The sequence below is a fragment of the Oryctolagus cuniculus genome, chromosome 3 (assembly GCF_051225735.1).
Source record: "Oryctolagus cuniculus isolate XC-2025 breed Fujian yellow rabbit chromosome 3, ASM5122573v1, whole genome shotgun sequence".
NCBI lineage: Eukaryota > Metazoa > Chordata > Mammalia > Lagomorpha > Leporidae > Oryctolagus > Oryctolagus cuniculus.
Window position 1 is genome coordinate 61,344,804 of NC_142869.1, and position 17,501 is coordinate 61,362,304.

A 17,501-nucleotide genomic window follows, 5' to 3' on the forward strand; every position below is an offset into this window, starting at 1 on the left:
CTTCCTCATTGATTCCCTTTCTTAATTTCTACAGTGATACACTTTCATTTACTTTATACTCATAAGATCAGCCCTTTACTAAGTAAAGAGTTCAACAAATAATAAAATGAAAAAACACTGTTCCTAACAGTAGAGATAAGGACTATAAACATTCATTGAATCTCAGAATATTAATTTCACTCCCATACATTAGGTTTTTGGTACTCTATTAGTTATCACAGATCAGGGAGAACATGGTATTTGTCTTTTGGGTACTGGCTTATTTTACTAAGTATGATAGTTTCTAGTTGCATCCATTTTTTTACAAAAGAAAGAATTTCATTCCTTTTTATGGCTGAGTAGTATTCCATACTATTTATGTTCCATAATTTCTTCATCCAGTCATCAGTGGATGGACATCTGGTTTGATTCCGTTTCTTAGCTATTGTGAATTGAGCTGAAATAAACAGAGGGGTACAGATAACTGTTTGATATCCTGACTTCATTTCCCTTTGGTGAATTCCCAGGAGTGCGATTGCTGGGTCATATAAAGGTATATCTCTTTTGAACTTTTGGAGGTATCTCCAAACTTCCACAATGGCTTTAATAGTTTATATTCCCACCAACAGTGGATTAGGGTACTTTTCCCCCCACATCCATGCCAGCATTTATTGTTTGTTGATTTCTGTATGACAGCCATTCTGACTGGGGTGAAGTAAAACCTTATTGTGATTTTTGCATTTCCCTGATAGCTGGTGATCCTGAGCATTTTTTCATGTGTCTGTTGGCCATTTGAACTTCCTCTCTTAAAAAATGCCTGTTCGAGTTCTTTGCCCATTTTTAACTGGGTTGTTTGTTTTGTTGTTGTTGAGTTTCTTGAGCTCTTTATAGATTCTGGATATTAATCCTTTATCAGCTGCATAGTTTGCAAATATTTTCCCCCATTCTGTCAGTTGCATCTTCACTTTTTTAAAATTATTATTATTATTATTTGCCAGGCAGAGTTAGACATTGAGAGAGAGAGAACAGAGAGAAAGGTCTTCCTTCCATTGGTTTACTCCCCTAATGGCCGCTACAGTGTTTCCTTTGCAATTTAGAAGCTTCTCAGCTTGATGTAATACCATTTGTCAATTTTGGTTTTGATTGCTTGTACTTCTGGGGTCTTTTCCAGGAAGTCTTTGCCTATACCAGTGTCTTACAGAGTTTCCCCAATGTTCTCCTCTAGTAATTTGATGGAATAAGGTTGTAGATTTAGATCCTTGATCTATTTTAAGTTAATTTTTGTTTAACATATAAGGTAGGGTTCTTGTTTTCATGCTTCTGCAGGCAGAGGTACAATTTTCCCAGCACCATTTGTGGAAAAGATGGTCCTTTCTCCAGGGATTGACTTTACATTGTTGGTCAAAGATTAGTTGGTTGAAGATTTGTGGATTGACTTTTGGAGTTTCTGTTCTTTTTTTTTTTTTTAACTTTTATTTAATGAATATAAATTTCCAAAGTACAGCTTATGGATTACAATGGCCCCCCCATAACTTCCCTCCCACCCACAAACCTCCCCTTTCCCTCTCCCTCTCCCCTTCCATTCACATCAAGATTCATTTTCAATTCTCTTTATATACAGAAGATCAGTTTAGCATATATTAAGTAAAGATTTCAACAGTTTGCACCCACACAGAAACACAAAGTGAAAAATACTGTTTGGGTACTAGTTATAGCATTAAATCTCAATGTACAGCACACTAAAGACAGAGATCCTACATGAGGAGTAAGTGCACAGTGACTCCTGTTGTTGACTTAACAAATTGACACTCTTGTTTATGGCATCAGTAATCACCCTAGGCTATTGTCATGAGTTTCCAAGGCTATGGAAGCCTTTTGAGTTCACCAACTCTGATCATATTTAGACAAGGTCGTAGTCAGAGTGGAAGTTCTCTCCTCCCTTCAGAGAAAGGTACCTCCTTCTTTGATGACCTGTTCTTTCCACTGGGATCTCACTCGTGGAGATCTTTCATTTAGGTCATTTTTTTTTTTTTTTTGGCCAGAGTGTCTTGGCTTTCAGGGAGTTTCTGTTCTTTTCCATTAATCTACATGTGTATTTTTGTGCCAGAACCAGGCTGTTCTGATTACAACTATCATGTAGTATGTCTTAAAATCTGGTATTGTGCTTCCTCTGGCTTTATTTTTGTTTTTTTAAGATTGCTCTAGCTATTCAGGGTCCCTTGTGTTTCTATATGAATTCTAGCATCACTTTTTCTAAATCTGAGAAGAATGTCTTTAGTATTTTCATTGGGATTACCTTGAATCTGTAAATTATTTTCAGAAGTATAGACATTTTGATGATTTTAATTCTTCTAATCCATGAACATGAAAGATTTTTCCTTTTTGTGTGTTTGTCTTCTTCTATTTCTTTAATGTTTTGTAATTCTCATTATAGAGATTTTTTACTTTCTTGGTTAAATGTATTCTAATGTATTTAATTTATTTTATAGCTATTGTGAATAGGATTGATCTTAGTAATTCTTTCTCAGCCATGGCATTTTCTGTCTGTACAAAGGCTATTGATTTTTGTGTTAATTTTATATCCTGCCACTTTACCAAACTCTGCTGCCTACAGGAAACACACCTCACCATCAAAGATACATGCAAAAAGAAATTGAAAGGATGGATAAAGATGTTTCATGCCAACAGAAAACAAAAATGAGTAGGTGTAGCCATCCTAATATCAGACAAAATAGACATTAACACAAAAGCTGTTAAAAGATTTAAAGAAGGGAATTATGTAGTGATTAAGAGACCAATTGAACAGGAAGGTGTGACTATAATAAATGTGTACACACCCAATGCCAGGACACCTGGCTACTTAAAACAAATGTTAATAGATTTAAAACAAATGTTAATAGGGGAGACATAAACTTCAATACAATAGTAATAGGAAACTTCAACACCCCACTTTCATCAAAGGACAGATCAAAAAATCAGCAAAGAATCAACAGAACTAATCTACACTTTGAACCAAATGGAACTGATATCTACAGAAGCTTTCATCTCACAGTTGCAGAATACACATTCTTTTCATCAGTGCACTTTCTCTAGGACACACCCTATGCTAGGGTATAAAACAAGTCTCAGAAAATTAAAAAATATTGAAATCATACCATGCATTTTTTCTGACAATAATGGGGTGAAGCTGAAAATTAACAACTCAAGAATCCTTAGAATGTATGTGAAAACAAGGTGTGGGGAGCAATCCGGACTAGACTAAGTTACTCGAATTAAGACTTATTCTATGCATCTGCTCTCCCACAATATGACGCTGGGAGAGAAGTAAACAGCTTCCGCACAGCTGCCTCCAGTTCAACTGATGGACTGTAGGACTTGCTCCTGATTGGAGAGCAGCGTGCTCGGCGTGTGGGCGGCCGAGTTGGGATTGGCGGAAGAGGACTATAAAGGAGGAGAGAGACGGCATGCACCAGGAACATCTATGGGGAACATCTAAGGGAACCCGTGCAGCCCTCGAGAAAGCCGGCCGGCGGTGTGCCGCTCCCCTGCGGAAGTGGGGAATGCGGCCAGGGGGAACTGCCCTTCCACGGAGGTGGAAGGGATAGTAGCCAACCCGGGAAGAACCAGCAGCAAACCCGGGGAGGGCCGAGCAGACGAAAGAACAGCGCAGGGTCCTGTGTTGCTCCTCCACGAAGAGGGGGAGCGACATAATGGTGCCGTGACTCGGATAGGAAACCTAGGACGGATATGAAACTTAGGAGGGAAGAAGCGGGAAGAACTAGGGAAAATATCGGAGAGAGAGACTAGCAAACAGCCTAGGGAAAAGCCGGACGAAAAGGGTGCCGGAAGAAGCTGTTGAAAGCCTAGGCATAGACTCGGATATGGACTACGTGGGGAAGCTGGGAGAAATCTTTAAGGTCGAAAGCGAAAGTGAAAGCTAGAACAAACAGACTCGGACGCGGACTGTGGGGAGAGGCCAGGAGAAATGAGGGAGGAATATCGTTGGAGGAAAGTTTGGGGAAACATACCGGGTAGAGAAAAGTGTTAGGGAAATTGAAGCCGCGGGGGGCAGGCCGAGGCGGAAACGGAAGCCACTTTGGGGTTCTCAAGTTAGCCCGGGAATAGGGGGCGAAAAGTTAAAACCAGAAGCTGAGACGTAAGCCAGATTGGGATCCGTCTGATTAGCCCGGGGAGCAAAGGACGGGAAGCCAAATCGTGGGGCGGAGACGTACGCTGGGTTGAATTCGCCAGGCTAGCCCGGGGAACTTAGATTGAATCCTAGTGGCGGAGACGCAAGCTACGCTGTGTTACTCGCGGAAGCCGCCGCGTGCAGAGAGAGCACGGGGCGTGAATAGATAGGGAACGCTGGCGTAGGCCGTGGTTCAGACGCGAAAGGGTTAAGCGTGGAGACCGCGGAGCGCGCGAAGCCGGGAAGCCGCGCAAAGCCGGGAAGCTGCGCAGATGAGAGAGGCGCGCGGGCTGAAGCGGCGCAGAGCCGGGAACCCGCCGGCGGGGCGAGGTGCCGGGAAGCTGCGGGGATAAGAGAAACAGAAGTTTTAGAAGTTAAGTGAGAGAAATAGGAATGCTGGAAGATAGAAGTAAAATGGGAGAAATAGGAATGCCCGGAGATAGAGAAATAGAGAGAAATAAGGCCTCCCCTCAACATGCCAATTAGAAGGCTTGGATTCGGTCTGCCCGATTAGTGAGGCTATGAGCACCTGGGCGGCTAGCCGCAGGTCACCGAAGACAGGCACGAATTAACATCAGTAAAGCTTCCCCACAATGCAACAATTAGGAGGTTTGGATTCGGTCTGCCTGATTTAAGGCGGTAAGCGCCAGCAAAGCTCGACCAGAGTATGAGCCGCAGGTCACCGAAGACAGGCACGAATTAACATCAGTAAGGCCTCCCCACAAAAAGGCAATGAGAAGGCTTGGATTCGGTTTGCCTGATAGGTTTTGTAAACACCTGCAGGCAGTTCTAGCAGAGCAGAGCATGCGCTGCAGGGCACCGAACACAGGCACGCATCAGCGCCTAAAAACCTCCTCACAACATGGCGAAGAGAGGACCCGGATTCGGTTTTCCTGATTGATAGGACTTGTAAGAGCCTGTGGCAACTCTAGCAAGTAGAGCAGAGTGTGTACCGCGGGACACCGAAGACAGGCGCGTATCAACGCTAAAAAATAAAAAGAAAGGGGGATCTGTGGGGAGCAATCCGGACTAGACTAAGTTACTCGAATTAAGACTTATTCTATGCATCTGCTCTCCCACAATATGACGCTGGGAGAGAAGTAAACAGCTTCCGCACAGCTGCCTCCAGTTCAACTGATGGACTGTAGGACTTGCTCCTGATTGGAGAGCAGCGTGCTCGGCGTGTGGGCGGCCGAGTTGGGATTGGCGGAAGAGGACTATAAAGGAGGAGAGAGACGGCATGCACCAGGAACATCTATGGGGAACATCTAAGGGAACCCGTGCAGCCCTCGAGAAAGCCGGCCGGCGGTGTGCCGCTCCCCTGCGGAAGTGGGGAATGCGGCCAGGGGGAACTGCCCTTCCACGGAGGTGGAAGGGATAGTAGCCAACCCGGGAAGAACCAGCAGCAAACCCGGGGAGGGCCGAGCAGACGAAAGAACAGCGCAGGGTCCTGTGTTGCTCCTCCACGAAGAGGGGGAGCGACACAAGGAGACTAAATAACGCATTCTTGAATGAGCAGTGGTCACAGAAGAAATCAAAAGGGAAAGATCAAATTTCTGGAAATAAATGAATATGACAATACAACATAACAAAAATAATGGGATACAGCAAAAGTAGTATTAAGAGGGAAGTTTATAGCAGTTGGTGCCTATATCAAGAAATTGGAAAGGCATTAATTAAATGAGCTATTAGTGCTTCCCAAGGACCTAGAAAAACAATAAGAAACCAAACCTAAAATTAGTAGAAAGAGATAATTACAGAAGAAATAAACAAAATTGAAACCAAAAGTATAATATGAAAGATTAGCAAAATGAGGAATTGTTTTTTAAAAAAGGATAAATAAAATTGATACACCCAACCAAAATAAAGAAGACCCAAATTAATTAAATCAGAGATGAAAAAGGAGATGTAAGGATACCACAGAAATAAAAAGAATCATCAGGTATTACTACAAACAGTGATATATACCAAAAAAATTTCTGGACACATACTGTCTACCAAAATTGAGTCTTGACATAGAAAACCTAAACAGACCAATAAACCAGATGGAGATTGAATCAGTAATAAAGACCCAACCAATAAAAAAAGCCTAGTAATGCATGGCTTCACTGTTCAGTTCTACCATTTAAAGAAGAACTAATTCCAATTCTTCTCAAGTTATTCCAAACAATTGAAAGGGAAGGAATCCTCACAGACTTGTTCTGAGGCCAGCATCATCTAATTCTAAACCAGAAAAAGATATAACAGAGAGAACTATAAACCAATATCCCCGATGAACATAGATACAAAAATCCTCAACAAAATACTAGCTAATCGAATCCAACAACACATCAGAAAGATCATTTACCCAGACCAACAGAATTTATCCCTGGTATGCAGGGATGGTTCAGCATTTGCAAATAAATGTGATACATAACACCAACAAACAAGAACAAAAACCATATGATTATTTCAATAGATGCAGAGAAAGAAGTTGGTTGAATAGAATATCCTTTCATGATGAAAACCTTAAGAAAATTGGGTGTAAAGGGAACATTCCTCAAGACAATCAAAGTAATTTATGAGAAACCCACAGCCAGCATCATATTGAATGGGGAAATGTTGGAAGTATTTCCACTGAAATCCAGAACCAACAAGGATACCCATTCTCATCATTGTTATTCAATATAATACTGAAAGTTTTAATCAGAGCCATTAGGCAAGAAAAAGAAATCAGAGGGATACAAATTGGAAAGGAGGAAGTCACGTTATTCTTATTTGCAGATAACAGGAATCTACATATAGGGGAACCAAACAACTCTACTAAGAGACTATTGGATATTCATAAAATAATTGTTAGATTTCTTTTGAAGATATTTGTTCATGGACCAGATATGGAATGTGAGATAAAGAGCAGAAGCACAGATAACCAAAGTTTTCTATCCATGAAACAGAACAATAAAAATTACTCAGAAATTATTTCTTTTTACTCTATCTGCCTAATTTCAAGCATGCAGCCCATCCTAATCATATGCAATTGAAATTGTCTCAGAAAGTATTTACATTTGAAGACTTTTGTTTTTGTTTAAGTGGGTGTCACTATAAATTAAGGAGATTATTTTCTGGATTTGTGTGTTACAGGAATCTATGTCATTATTTAATAACAATTCAAATAAAATACTCAAATCCACTTTTAAAATGTTATCAGTGTCTTGGACTATGGTGTTCCCATAAAACAATTTCCCTGAATTTTCCATTGTTTTGCTTTGCACCTGGGTCCCTTTTCAGCAAATGAATGCAGATGACTCTAAATGAATTACCAGATAAAGCAAGCCTGCCTTTTACTCACAGATTTTCCCTGTGACTACATTAATAACTGTAAGGAGAAATAAAGTGCTGTACTTGAAATAATCTGATTGTTTTCTATTTTCATTAAATTATTTAAGACAGTCACACAGAACTACAAGTTTTCAAATATGGGGTGATATTAATAGGTTTACACTGCTAGGTGTTTTTAAATAATTTGAATGTTATTTATTTAGAAATATAGTGATAAAAATTACGTGAATACCAGGAGTGCCAGTTTTTAAAAATGAAAACATAAAACATCTCACGAAGCAGCAACGCGGCCTCTTTGAGCACTAGTAGGCATAACTGGTGTCTGCTCCCTTCACCTATGAAAAAGCATTTTTAATTGACACTAGTAATTGTACCTGTCACTTATTATTTGTAAATTGACAATTCATTCTGGTAGGCTGCTGATGACAAAAACTGTTTTTACTTGGAGTGGTGCCCGTTCCTCTCCATAGGATGCCTGTGTACATGAGGGAACAAGAGGTGTACCCATTTCCTAGTTGTGATAGAATATCCAATTTCTGTTTTTCAAGGTGATTCTCTGGATTTGGCTTTAAATCCCGAGAAGTGCTTTAGGCAGGGTTGTGCCTGCCAACTGCAGAAGATAAGTGACCCTTTTATGAGGTCACTTTAGCAGGAGATTTCTTAGAATATGTGTGCAACAAATTGTTGAGCTATCAGCTACTGTTTTGAAACTTCCAGGTTGTCCAGCAAAACAGCAGTGCCCCAAGATGGTGGAAATCTCAGGCACAGCTGTCAAATGCCAGACCTGTCAGAGAAAAAACTGCATGCATTGTCATTCGTCTCTTTATAGTCTTAAAAACCAGGTAACACTGGAAAATGAAAACAATTTATGTGTAGAAAATGATACTGACATTTATGCCAGGTGATTAAGAGTGTGACCTGGCATTTTCTAATGACCTCGGCTAAGACCTGGGTGACCCCGGGTGTGTTTCTTAATATCTCTTTCACTCTCTTTACACAGTAAACTAAATGGGGGTAATAATTATTCCTACCTCATAGGATTATTTTGAGAATTAAATGAACAGTATAATGTCCAACTCTAAAGATAGTTTCTAGCGCATTGTAAACTCTCAATAATCATCATCTATTGTTATTGTCTATTATGGAATGTTCAAGTTAACATATTAGTTGCATATGAAGAAGAATCTGCATTAAAGAGAAGCAAGGAAAGAATTCCAGGGGAATCCTTATCTTAGTTATTCTTAGTGTGTTGTTTTATTTTCATTAATAAGTGACTGAAGTTTCTGTAAGACTCTGCACCTGAAGAATTTCTAGATTGCATGTAGATTTTCAGTGTGCATAAGCTATAAAATCAGCATTAATAACATATTAGAAAATTAAAGTGGTTGTTATTGCAATTGTTTCTAGTTTGTTTCAGAAAATGAGGTAAACAATAATGCAGTGTCGGATGATACCAGTGAGCTTTATTGTCATAAGGATATTTGTGATCACTGGAAACTGAGTTTCCTCGTCTCTGCTTTACCACTCCTGTAAGTCCTCAAACTACATTCATTTAGAGTCCCACAAAGTCTGGTCATGTCTTCCTTTGCTGTTATGCTATACCGCCAACCATCATTTCTTAGGATTTCTGGGTTTTGTCAGTACAGATATATTATCTGAAGATCAAAAAACGGTGTTGCAAGACAACAGAATTTGTGTGAAGGCTGGGAGTTCATGATACATGGCACATTTGAGAGTGAAAAGGAAAAAGCCTGGGTGAATGAATGTGGTCCACTCAGGCAGCAGAATATTTTGGCTGAAAGAGTGCCATAGCATGCAGCAATTGGATGTGGATTGATTGGAACAAATGTGGCCTGTGGGCATGTGGTCAGCAAAGATCTGTTCATAATGTGAGCCTGTTTTGTAATCATGGGCTGCTAAACTTGAGGAGCGAGTGCAAACAGAGAAGGGTCATTTAAGTCAGAGCGACATATGCTCACTTCCATGCAGGTTGGGTGCTTTGTGAGTGTTTCTTTGCCTAAAATGTTAACATTTTTGCAAGAGTAGGCTTATTTTTTTCTTCAATGACATGAGCGATTCTTTCTTCCTCATTTATTTCTTAATTTCCTTTTACTACTAATTATAGACTTTTCCTTTTGAATTACCATTGTGTTTATTCATCTCTTAGTAAATACTTGTCACCAACCTGGCAATAGAAAGCGTGAGATATGAAAGTCTAGATGAACTTACACCTTTGTAGCCATCCTTAGGAAAATTATACCTGAAAACTTTCTTGTTCAACTAGATCAGGCTTGTCATGTGGGTGTACAAATGGCAGTGTAATGTTTTATACCCATTGCCCCCCCCCATATTTAGTCTGAATCTTTCATTAGAAGAAGGTATTGCTTGATCCTATGCAAAATTATTACTTTTCATATTTATACTATTTCCACTGATACATAAAAATAAGTATATACCCAAAATCCAAAATATATTCTGTACTATCAACGTGTATACCTCCATACCACTAATATCAGCAACATTTTAAAAAAATGACTATGCTCAAGCATTCTTTCTAAAGTATAGAAGAGGCATACTGAAGTTCTTTAGTTAAGTTATACTTAATGGTATAATTTATGAATGAATGTTTTTGGAAAACAGATTTTCTCCTCCATAAGGAGCGAGAGGGAAAAAAGAAGTTATTGTTCAATAGATACTAAGTTTCAGTGAGGGAAGGTGGGTGATGGTGACAGCTGTACAACTGTATGATTGTGCCTAATGCCCCTGCACCATATGCTTAATAATGGTGAAAAAGAGTGGATGCAGCAGATTAAGCCGCTTCTTGGGATATACACATCCCATATCCAAAGTGCTGATGTGGGTTTCAACTCCTCTGTTTCAGATGCAGCTTCCTGATAATGCAAGGTAGTAGAGGATGATCCAATTACTTGGGTGCTTGCTACCCAAGTAGGAGATCTGGATAGAGTCCCTGGCTCCTGGCATTGGCCTGACCTAGTCCTGGCTATTGGGGCATTTGAGAAGTAAACTAGTAAATGGAAGATTCTGGCTCTGTCTTTTCTTCTCTCTCTGTCACTGCATAAAAATGATTGATAAATAAATCTTTAAAAATGTTTAAGTAGCCAGTGTTGTGGCGTAGAAGCTTAAATCGTTGTCTGTGATGCCAGCATACTTTATGGACACTGGGTGTATTCCAGCTGCTCCACTTCCTTTCTAGTTCTTTGCTAATGGTGTTGGAAAAGCAGCAGAAGATGGCCCAAGTGTTTGAGCCCCTGCCACCTATGTGGGAGACCAGATGAAACCCTGGTTCCTGGCTTCAGCCTGGCCCAGCCCTGGCTGTTGCAGCCATCTGGGGAGTGAACCAGTGGATAGAAAATCTGTCTCTCTGGGCCGGCGCGGCGGCTCACTAGGCTAATCCTCCACCTAGCGGTGCCAGCACACCGGGTTCTAGTGCCGGTTGGGGCGCCGGATTCTGTCCCGGTTGCCCCTCTTCCAGGCCAGCTCTCTGCTGTGGCCAGGGAGTGCAGTGGAGGATGGCCCAGGTGCTTGGGCCCTGCACCCCATGGGAGACCAGGAAAAGCACCTGGCTCCTGGCTCCTGCCATCGGATCAGCGCGGTGCGCCGGCCGCAGCACGCCAGCCGCGGCGGCCATTGGAGGATGAACCAACGGCAAAGGAAGACCTTTCTCTCTGTCTCTCTCTCTCACTGTCCACTCTGCCTGTAAAAAAAAAAAAAGAAAGAAAGAAAAAAAAAAGAAAATCTGTCTCTCCCTTTCTCTCTGTAACTATAGCTTTCAAAAAAATAAATCTTTTAAAAATGTTTAAAATGGTAAATTTTATGTTATATATATTTTAGCACAATAAAAAAATTTTAAATGTCTCTCCAAACCTAAAGGGCTTTCCAGCACATTAATATTATTATTTGATGGCATTTTCCTTGAAATAACTCTAAATTCAGTATGAATATGCAAATAAAAATGCATGAACATAAAATGGTGCTCAAACTTCTGTGAAAATGCAGATTTTTAAATGAACTGGTGTTAGGATTGAGAAGGAAGACACTAAAGTACTAGCTAGCAGGAATCAGAAGGATGATCTATTAATTTTATTCTTATCTTGATGACCTTGTATAATGTAATAGTTTCTAGCTTGCCTGCAAAGTTTAGAGATGACTTTTTATTGACTTTAGTCAAAGAAGGAGAAGATTATTCAATAAAGATAATAAACATTAAACTTTCGGTATTTGGAAGTTGTATTAGATTGAATTTCAGGTATTATGTGTAGAATAAAGTGCTTTTATTATGATCACTCCTCTTTTCAGCTCTCTGTATTTCTAGTTTAATGGCATAATAACAGCATGACTGGGATTTACCAGTCAGAGTTATAAATATGTAACATTCATTTCTAGGTAATATATTACACAAATCTTTTATGAAGAAGTAGTTGCCCTTGATGTAAGAATGGATATTTGATTTGAATAAATGATTTGGGAATTTATGTGTTACTCTAAGTTATTCTGTCCTTTCAGATGCTGAAATGCTTTTGTGAGATGTCAGATTTGGATAAATAATAATGCTTTCTAGAATCTTCAGTATTTATGATGATTATTTTAAAACCCAATTTAAAACTATTATGACAGAAATGCTTAATTTTTATCACACTTATAGCCTTAGCTGTGCTTTATTGAAGGATAGCTGTGTATTCTAATAACAGACTATTTCCCTTTTAAAGGACTCACAGAGAGCTATACTCATATATATAAATAGTTATCTCATGAGCATGTTCTCTTCAATGATTCCATTTTGTATGGAACTCAGCTGTATAATTCACACATTTGCAAATATTATTTCAACTTACTGAAAAAGGAATAGAACCCATAAAGTCTGAGACTAGAACCGTATTTAACTATATTAAAACTATAGTACAGGTGGGAATCTTAAGTTCTTTTAAAAAAATGTTTTGGGAAAAAAATTTAAAAGACATGAAAATTGTACAAACTTACGGGGTACTAAGTGATGTTTTGTTACATGTATATATTGTGTAATGTCCAGTCAGGGTAAGTATATTTATTCTTTCAAGCATTTAATATTTCTTTATAGTAAAGACACCCCAAAATCGTATCTTCTAGTCTTTTTAATAGAGAAACACATAGTAGAGTAGCATTGTCTGTCTTCATTAGGTCAATGGAACCCAGGAGCTTGTGATTCCTGTCTAGCTATCACCTAGCATTCGTCAATCAACAGTTCCCAATCTCTCCCTCCCCACTTGCCTCCTCAGCCTGTGGTAACCACAGCCATATATTTTTTTCTTCTATGAGATCACCTGTCTTTTTTAGACTCCTCATGTGGGTGAGTTCATGTGACATTTGTCTTTCTGTACTTAGCTTATTTCACTTAATATAATGATCTCCCATTTGATCCATGTTGTTGCTAGCGACAAGACTTCATCTTTTTTATGGCTGAGTAATAGTCCCTAAGAAAATGTACTACATTTCTCTATCCATTCATCAGTGAATGGACACTTAGGTTGTTCCCATTTCCTGGTGGTTGTACAGAGTGCTGCAATAAACATGGGAGTAAAAGGGGTCCTGGGACCCTGAGACCCTGGAGATAAGGGACCAGATAGACTTCATCTTGAAACTTAACTTTGCCCCTGATCAGAATTCTTTATTTCACTGCCTCTCACCTGCCCTTTCAGACTGTTGAAACATGATGTGGTATACAACTCTGAGGGTCCAGTTATGCCCCAGTTCCAATTAATCTAACTATAAGAACCACCAGAAAGTTCTTTTTGCAGCTTTGATCATAGCTTCCCCTGCCCAGCAACACCAGTCATCACAACAGGGACCAATAAATAATTGCCTCGAAGGTACTAAAAGATTGACTCGCTTGAGCTATATGAATCCTCCTAGGCTGTGTGTCCCCCTTGGTTTCTTCTCTTTCCACCACCCCTACCTTTGGCTTTGAGCTTCTCTATTTTCTACTCAAATAAACCTTCACATTTTCTCATCATTATTTCTGATCTCATAAATTGCCGTTGACACAGGACACCAGGACAAAATTCCCTCAATAGGAGTGCACATGTCTCTTCAATAGATTTCATTTCCTTTGGATATTTATCTGAAAGGGGTATTGCTGGGTCCTGTAGTAGTTCTGTCCTCACTTTGTTGAGGAATCTCCATACTGTTTTCTGTGGTGGGTGCTAATTTACGGCCTCATCAACAATGTAGAAGGATTGCCTTTTCTCAACCTCCTCGCCATTACTGGTCACAGAGGAGAGGGTGGTTGCCAGGGTGAGTCTCGTGGGTTCTTTTCCTCAGCTTAGTATAGAAATAGAAAGCTGGGAAACAATCTGTAAAGAGGCAGAAACAAGCAATAGAGAAAGCGTCTGGTGTGAGTGAAGACCAGGTGGAGTGCCCGAATGGGACACTGGCCTTCAGGAAGTGTTCTGGGTTTTTAAGGCATTACTATCTGTTCATTGGGTTATCCTATTGGGGGTGCCCACTGGACGGGGGGTTTCACATATGTATGTTGATTGGCTTGGGGCTCATGGAGATAGTGAGGGTCTCCTGGAGACGGCCTGTCTCGTTAGGGGTTCAGCCCTCTCCTCTGCTAGCGCTGCTTGGAAGATTGCAACTAACTTGAGGGCATGATTTAAAAACTGCAAGGTTGGGCCAGTGCCACGGCTCAATAGGCTAATCCTCCGCCTGCGGTGCTGGCACACCGGGTTCTAACCCTGGACGGGGTGCTGGCTTCTGTCCCGATTGCTCCTCTTCCTGTCCAGCTCTCTGCTGTGGCACAGGAAGGCAATGGAGGATGGCCCAAGTCCTTGGGCCCTGCACCCACAAGGGAGACCAGGAGAAGCACCTGGCTCCTGGCTTTGGATCAGCGCGTTGCGCTGGCCGCAGTAGCCACTGGGGGGTAAACCAACAGAAAAGGAAGACTTTTCTCTCTGTCTCTCTCTCTCTCACTGTCTAACTCTGCCTGTCAAAAAAAAAAAAAAAAAAAAAAAAAAAAAAAAAAACCTGCAAGGTTGGAGCAGGTGCTGTGGCATAGAAGGTAAAAGCTACCAGCTGCAGTGCTGGCATCCCATATGGGTGCCAACTAGAGACCCAGCTGCTCCACTTCCAGTCTAGCTCTCTGCTATGGCCTGGGAAAGCAGTAAAAGATGGCCCAAGTACTTGGGCCCCTGTGCCCATGTGGGAGACTTGGAGGAAGCTCCTGGCTCCTGGCTTTGGATCGGCGCAGCTCTGGCCATTGCGGCCATCTGGGGAGTGACCCAGTGGATGGAAGACCTCTCTCTCCCTCTGCCTCTCTGTAACTTCATTTCAAATAAATAAATCTTAAAAAAAAAAAAATAAAACTGCACACTCACACAAGATAGCCGGGATCTCCTGGAGCCGGTCCGACTCTCCCCAGGTGCTCTGCCTCTTCCCCTGCCAGCTGTGGGTGAAAGATTGCACCCACGCTGAAGGTATGATTTAAAGCTGCAAGGTCACACATGCAGCACAAGAAGCTATAAGTGGGGGAGATGCCAGCTGGTCTGGAGACGGGCTTTCCAGCCACAGCTGGTGCCTGCTTGTGAAGGACGTTCTACCTATGTCTGAGGGGCCCACAGCCCCACTGGATGGCCTTACTCACCAACATACGTTCTTTTGTTTTTCTGATAATAGTGAATGTTGCTAGAGTAAAATGATATTTCATTGTGGTTTTTATTTGTGCTTCCCGGATGATTCGTGATGAACATTTTTTCATGTACTTACTGACCATTTATATGTCATCTTGTTGGAAATTCTGTTTTGATCTTCTGACCATTTTTATTAAAGATTTATTTATTTATTTGAAAGACAGAGCTAGAGAGAGGCAGAAGCAAAGTGGGGGGCGGGTATCTTCCATCTGCTGGTTCACTCTCCAGTTGGCCACAACAGCCAGAGCTGCAGCAATCCGAAGCCAGGAGCCAGGAGCCTCCTCTGGGTCTCCCACATGGTGTGCGGGCCCAAAGACCTGGGTCTTCCTCTGCTGCTTTTCCAGGCCATAGCAGAGAGCTGGATCAGAAGTGGAGCAGCCGGGACTTGAACCGGTGCCCATATGGGATACCAGCACTATAGATGACAGCCTTACCTGCTTTGCCACAGCAAAGAGGCCCCTCCTCTGACCATTTTTCATTTTCATTTTTTTCCTTTTTGCTAGTGAGTGTTGCATATAGCAGCCTTACCCAGTATGCCATAATGCTAGCCCCAAAGACTATGATTTTTTTTTCAATGCATGTTCTTAGCACCTTTTTAAAAAATCATTTGGCTGTAGATGTGTTGGTTTACTTCTAGGATCTCTGTTCTGTTCTGTTGGTCAATGGATGTATTTTTATTCCAGTACTTTGGTTTTTAATTACTGTAGGTTTGTAATATATTTAAACATCAGATAGTGTTAATACTGATAGTGCCTCCAGGGAAAACATGGGAAAGAACAAACACATGCTATAACTGCAGGAGCCCTGAAGGAGGGGGAGATAGGAGACTGGGGAGCCCAGAAGGGGGGGACATATACAATGTAATCTTCAGATGTTCTTGAGTCTGTGAGAGGACCTGATGGAGCACCCTGCATACTTCTATGAAACACAGGCTATTCCAGTGTCCATTCCCTGATTGGTTCACATAGCATGCCTAATTAATATGCATATTGACCAATCAGGGAGAACTGCCTGCTTTAGACATGCCTATAAGTTCAAGCCAGGGAGTCTTGAGAGGTAGCTTGAGGCAGCCGACCCTCTGGTGCAAACACTCTCAGCTGCTGAAGAACTTTGCTGACTCCTTCCTTGTACATGTGCCTCATTCTTCATGGTCAAGAGACAAAGCTCCCGGTACAGAAGGCAGAAGCACTCCTCCATGGAGCTGGCAGAGAAGAGAAGCTGTAACCCAGAAGGTGGCAGCAATTGAAGAGCATGGTGAAGAGGAAAGAACTGTGAGGCTGAGGCTGTCACTTGAAGAACGGTAACGGGAGAGCTGTGCTGCTCCTGAAGAATCCAGCACGAAGAAGAGGCTGCCACACCCCTGTGAGATAAGATGCAGAGCTGAGCAGTGAGAGCCACAGACTCCTCCTGCCACTGCCCCTGGAACACCAACTGCAGAACTCCCACAACATATTTGGGTCTCATCCAGGATCCCTGGAGGGGTAAGTGAAAGGTTAAGACATGGTTCCTAATCCCTGCCTGCTGACTGGTTATTATTCTGGCATTCTGGTTGGTTAAATCTGTACTCGCTTTACCAAAAGGTGCCAATCAGAGCGGGCGAGCCACTTTGTGCAATAGAGCAGCACTTGCAAGCTTCTCTGGCAACTCCTCCCTTGGAATGCCCCTCCTGACTGCTGTGGCGGGAGATAGCTTGTTTTCAGTAAACTTAGTTTTGCTTACTGTCCCTGTCCATTTGAAAATTCCAGTTTGGCATGAGATTGCCCTCATTGTCCCACAACACTACCTCCTGCTTTGTTCAAGATCGCTTTGGCTATTCATTGTCTCTTATGGTTCCATACAGACTTTAGTAGTGTTTTTCCTAGTTCTGTGAAAAATGTCATTTGTTTTTTGATAGGAATTGCATTGACTCTGTAAATCACTTTGGCATTTTAACAATATTGATTCTTCAAATCCATATACACAGTATGTCTTTCAATTTCTGTGTGTCCTGTTCAGTTTCTTTCAACAATGATTTATAGTTTTCATTGCAGAGATCTTTCACATATTTGGTTAAATTTATTCCCACTTATTTTGTTATTGTGTAGCTATTGTTAAGGGGATTTCATTTTAAAATTCTTTCTTCAGGTGATTCACTATTGGTGTTTAACAACACTACTGACTTTTTGTAACCTGACTTTGTGTCTTTCAACTTTGCTGAATTTGTTTGTTTATAGTTCTGACAGCTTTTTGGTGGAGTCATTGGGCTTTTCTTTATAAAAGATCATGTCATCTGCAAACAGTGACAGCTTGACTTCTTCCTTTTCAATTTGAATGATCTTTGTTTCTTCCTCTTG

General features: G+C 41.2%; 1 protein-coding gene and 1 long non-coding RNA gene across 14 annotated transcripts in view; both read left to right on the top strand.

Annotated features, from left to right (window-relative positions):
- ZNF385B (zinc finger protein 385B) overlaps positions 1-17,501 on the top strand; it is a 485,063-nt gene that overhangs the window by 190,436 nt on the left and 277,126 nt on the right. Inside the window, exon 1 of one of the 13 annotated variants that reach the window (XM_070070521.2) lies at positions 16,199-16,649. The exons of 11 other annotated variants lie outside the window; for them this stretch is intronic. The gene's annotated coding sequence lies outside the window, so the exon portion shown is untranslated. Of the gene's footprint in view, positions 1-16,198; positions 16,650-17,501 lie in introns of those variants that run through there. One more of the 13 variants, XM_051849392.3, reaches the window with a different exon arrangement.
- LOC149127350 (uncharacterized) lies at positions 1,918-10,005 on the top strand. Its single transcript, XR_016230736.1, has 2 exons — positions 1,918-3,213; positions 5,657-10,005. It is a non-coding gene; the product is annotated as an uncharacterized LOC149127350 (long non-coding RNA).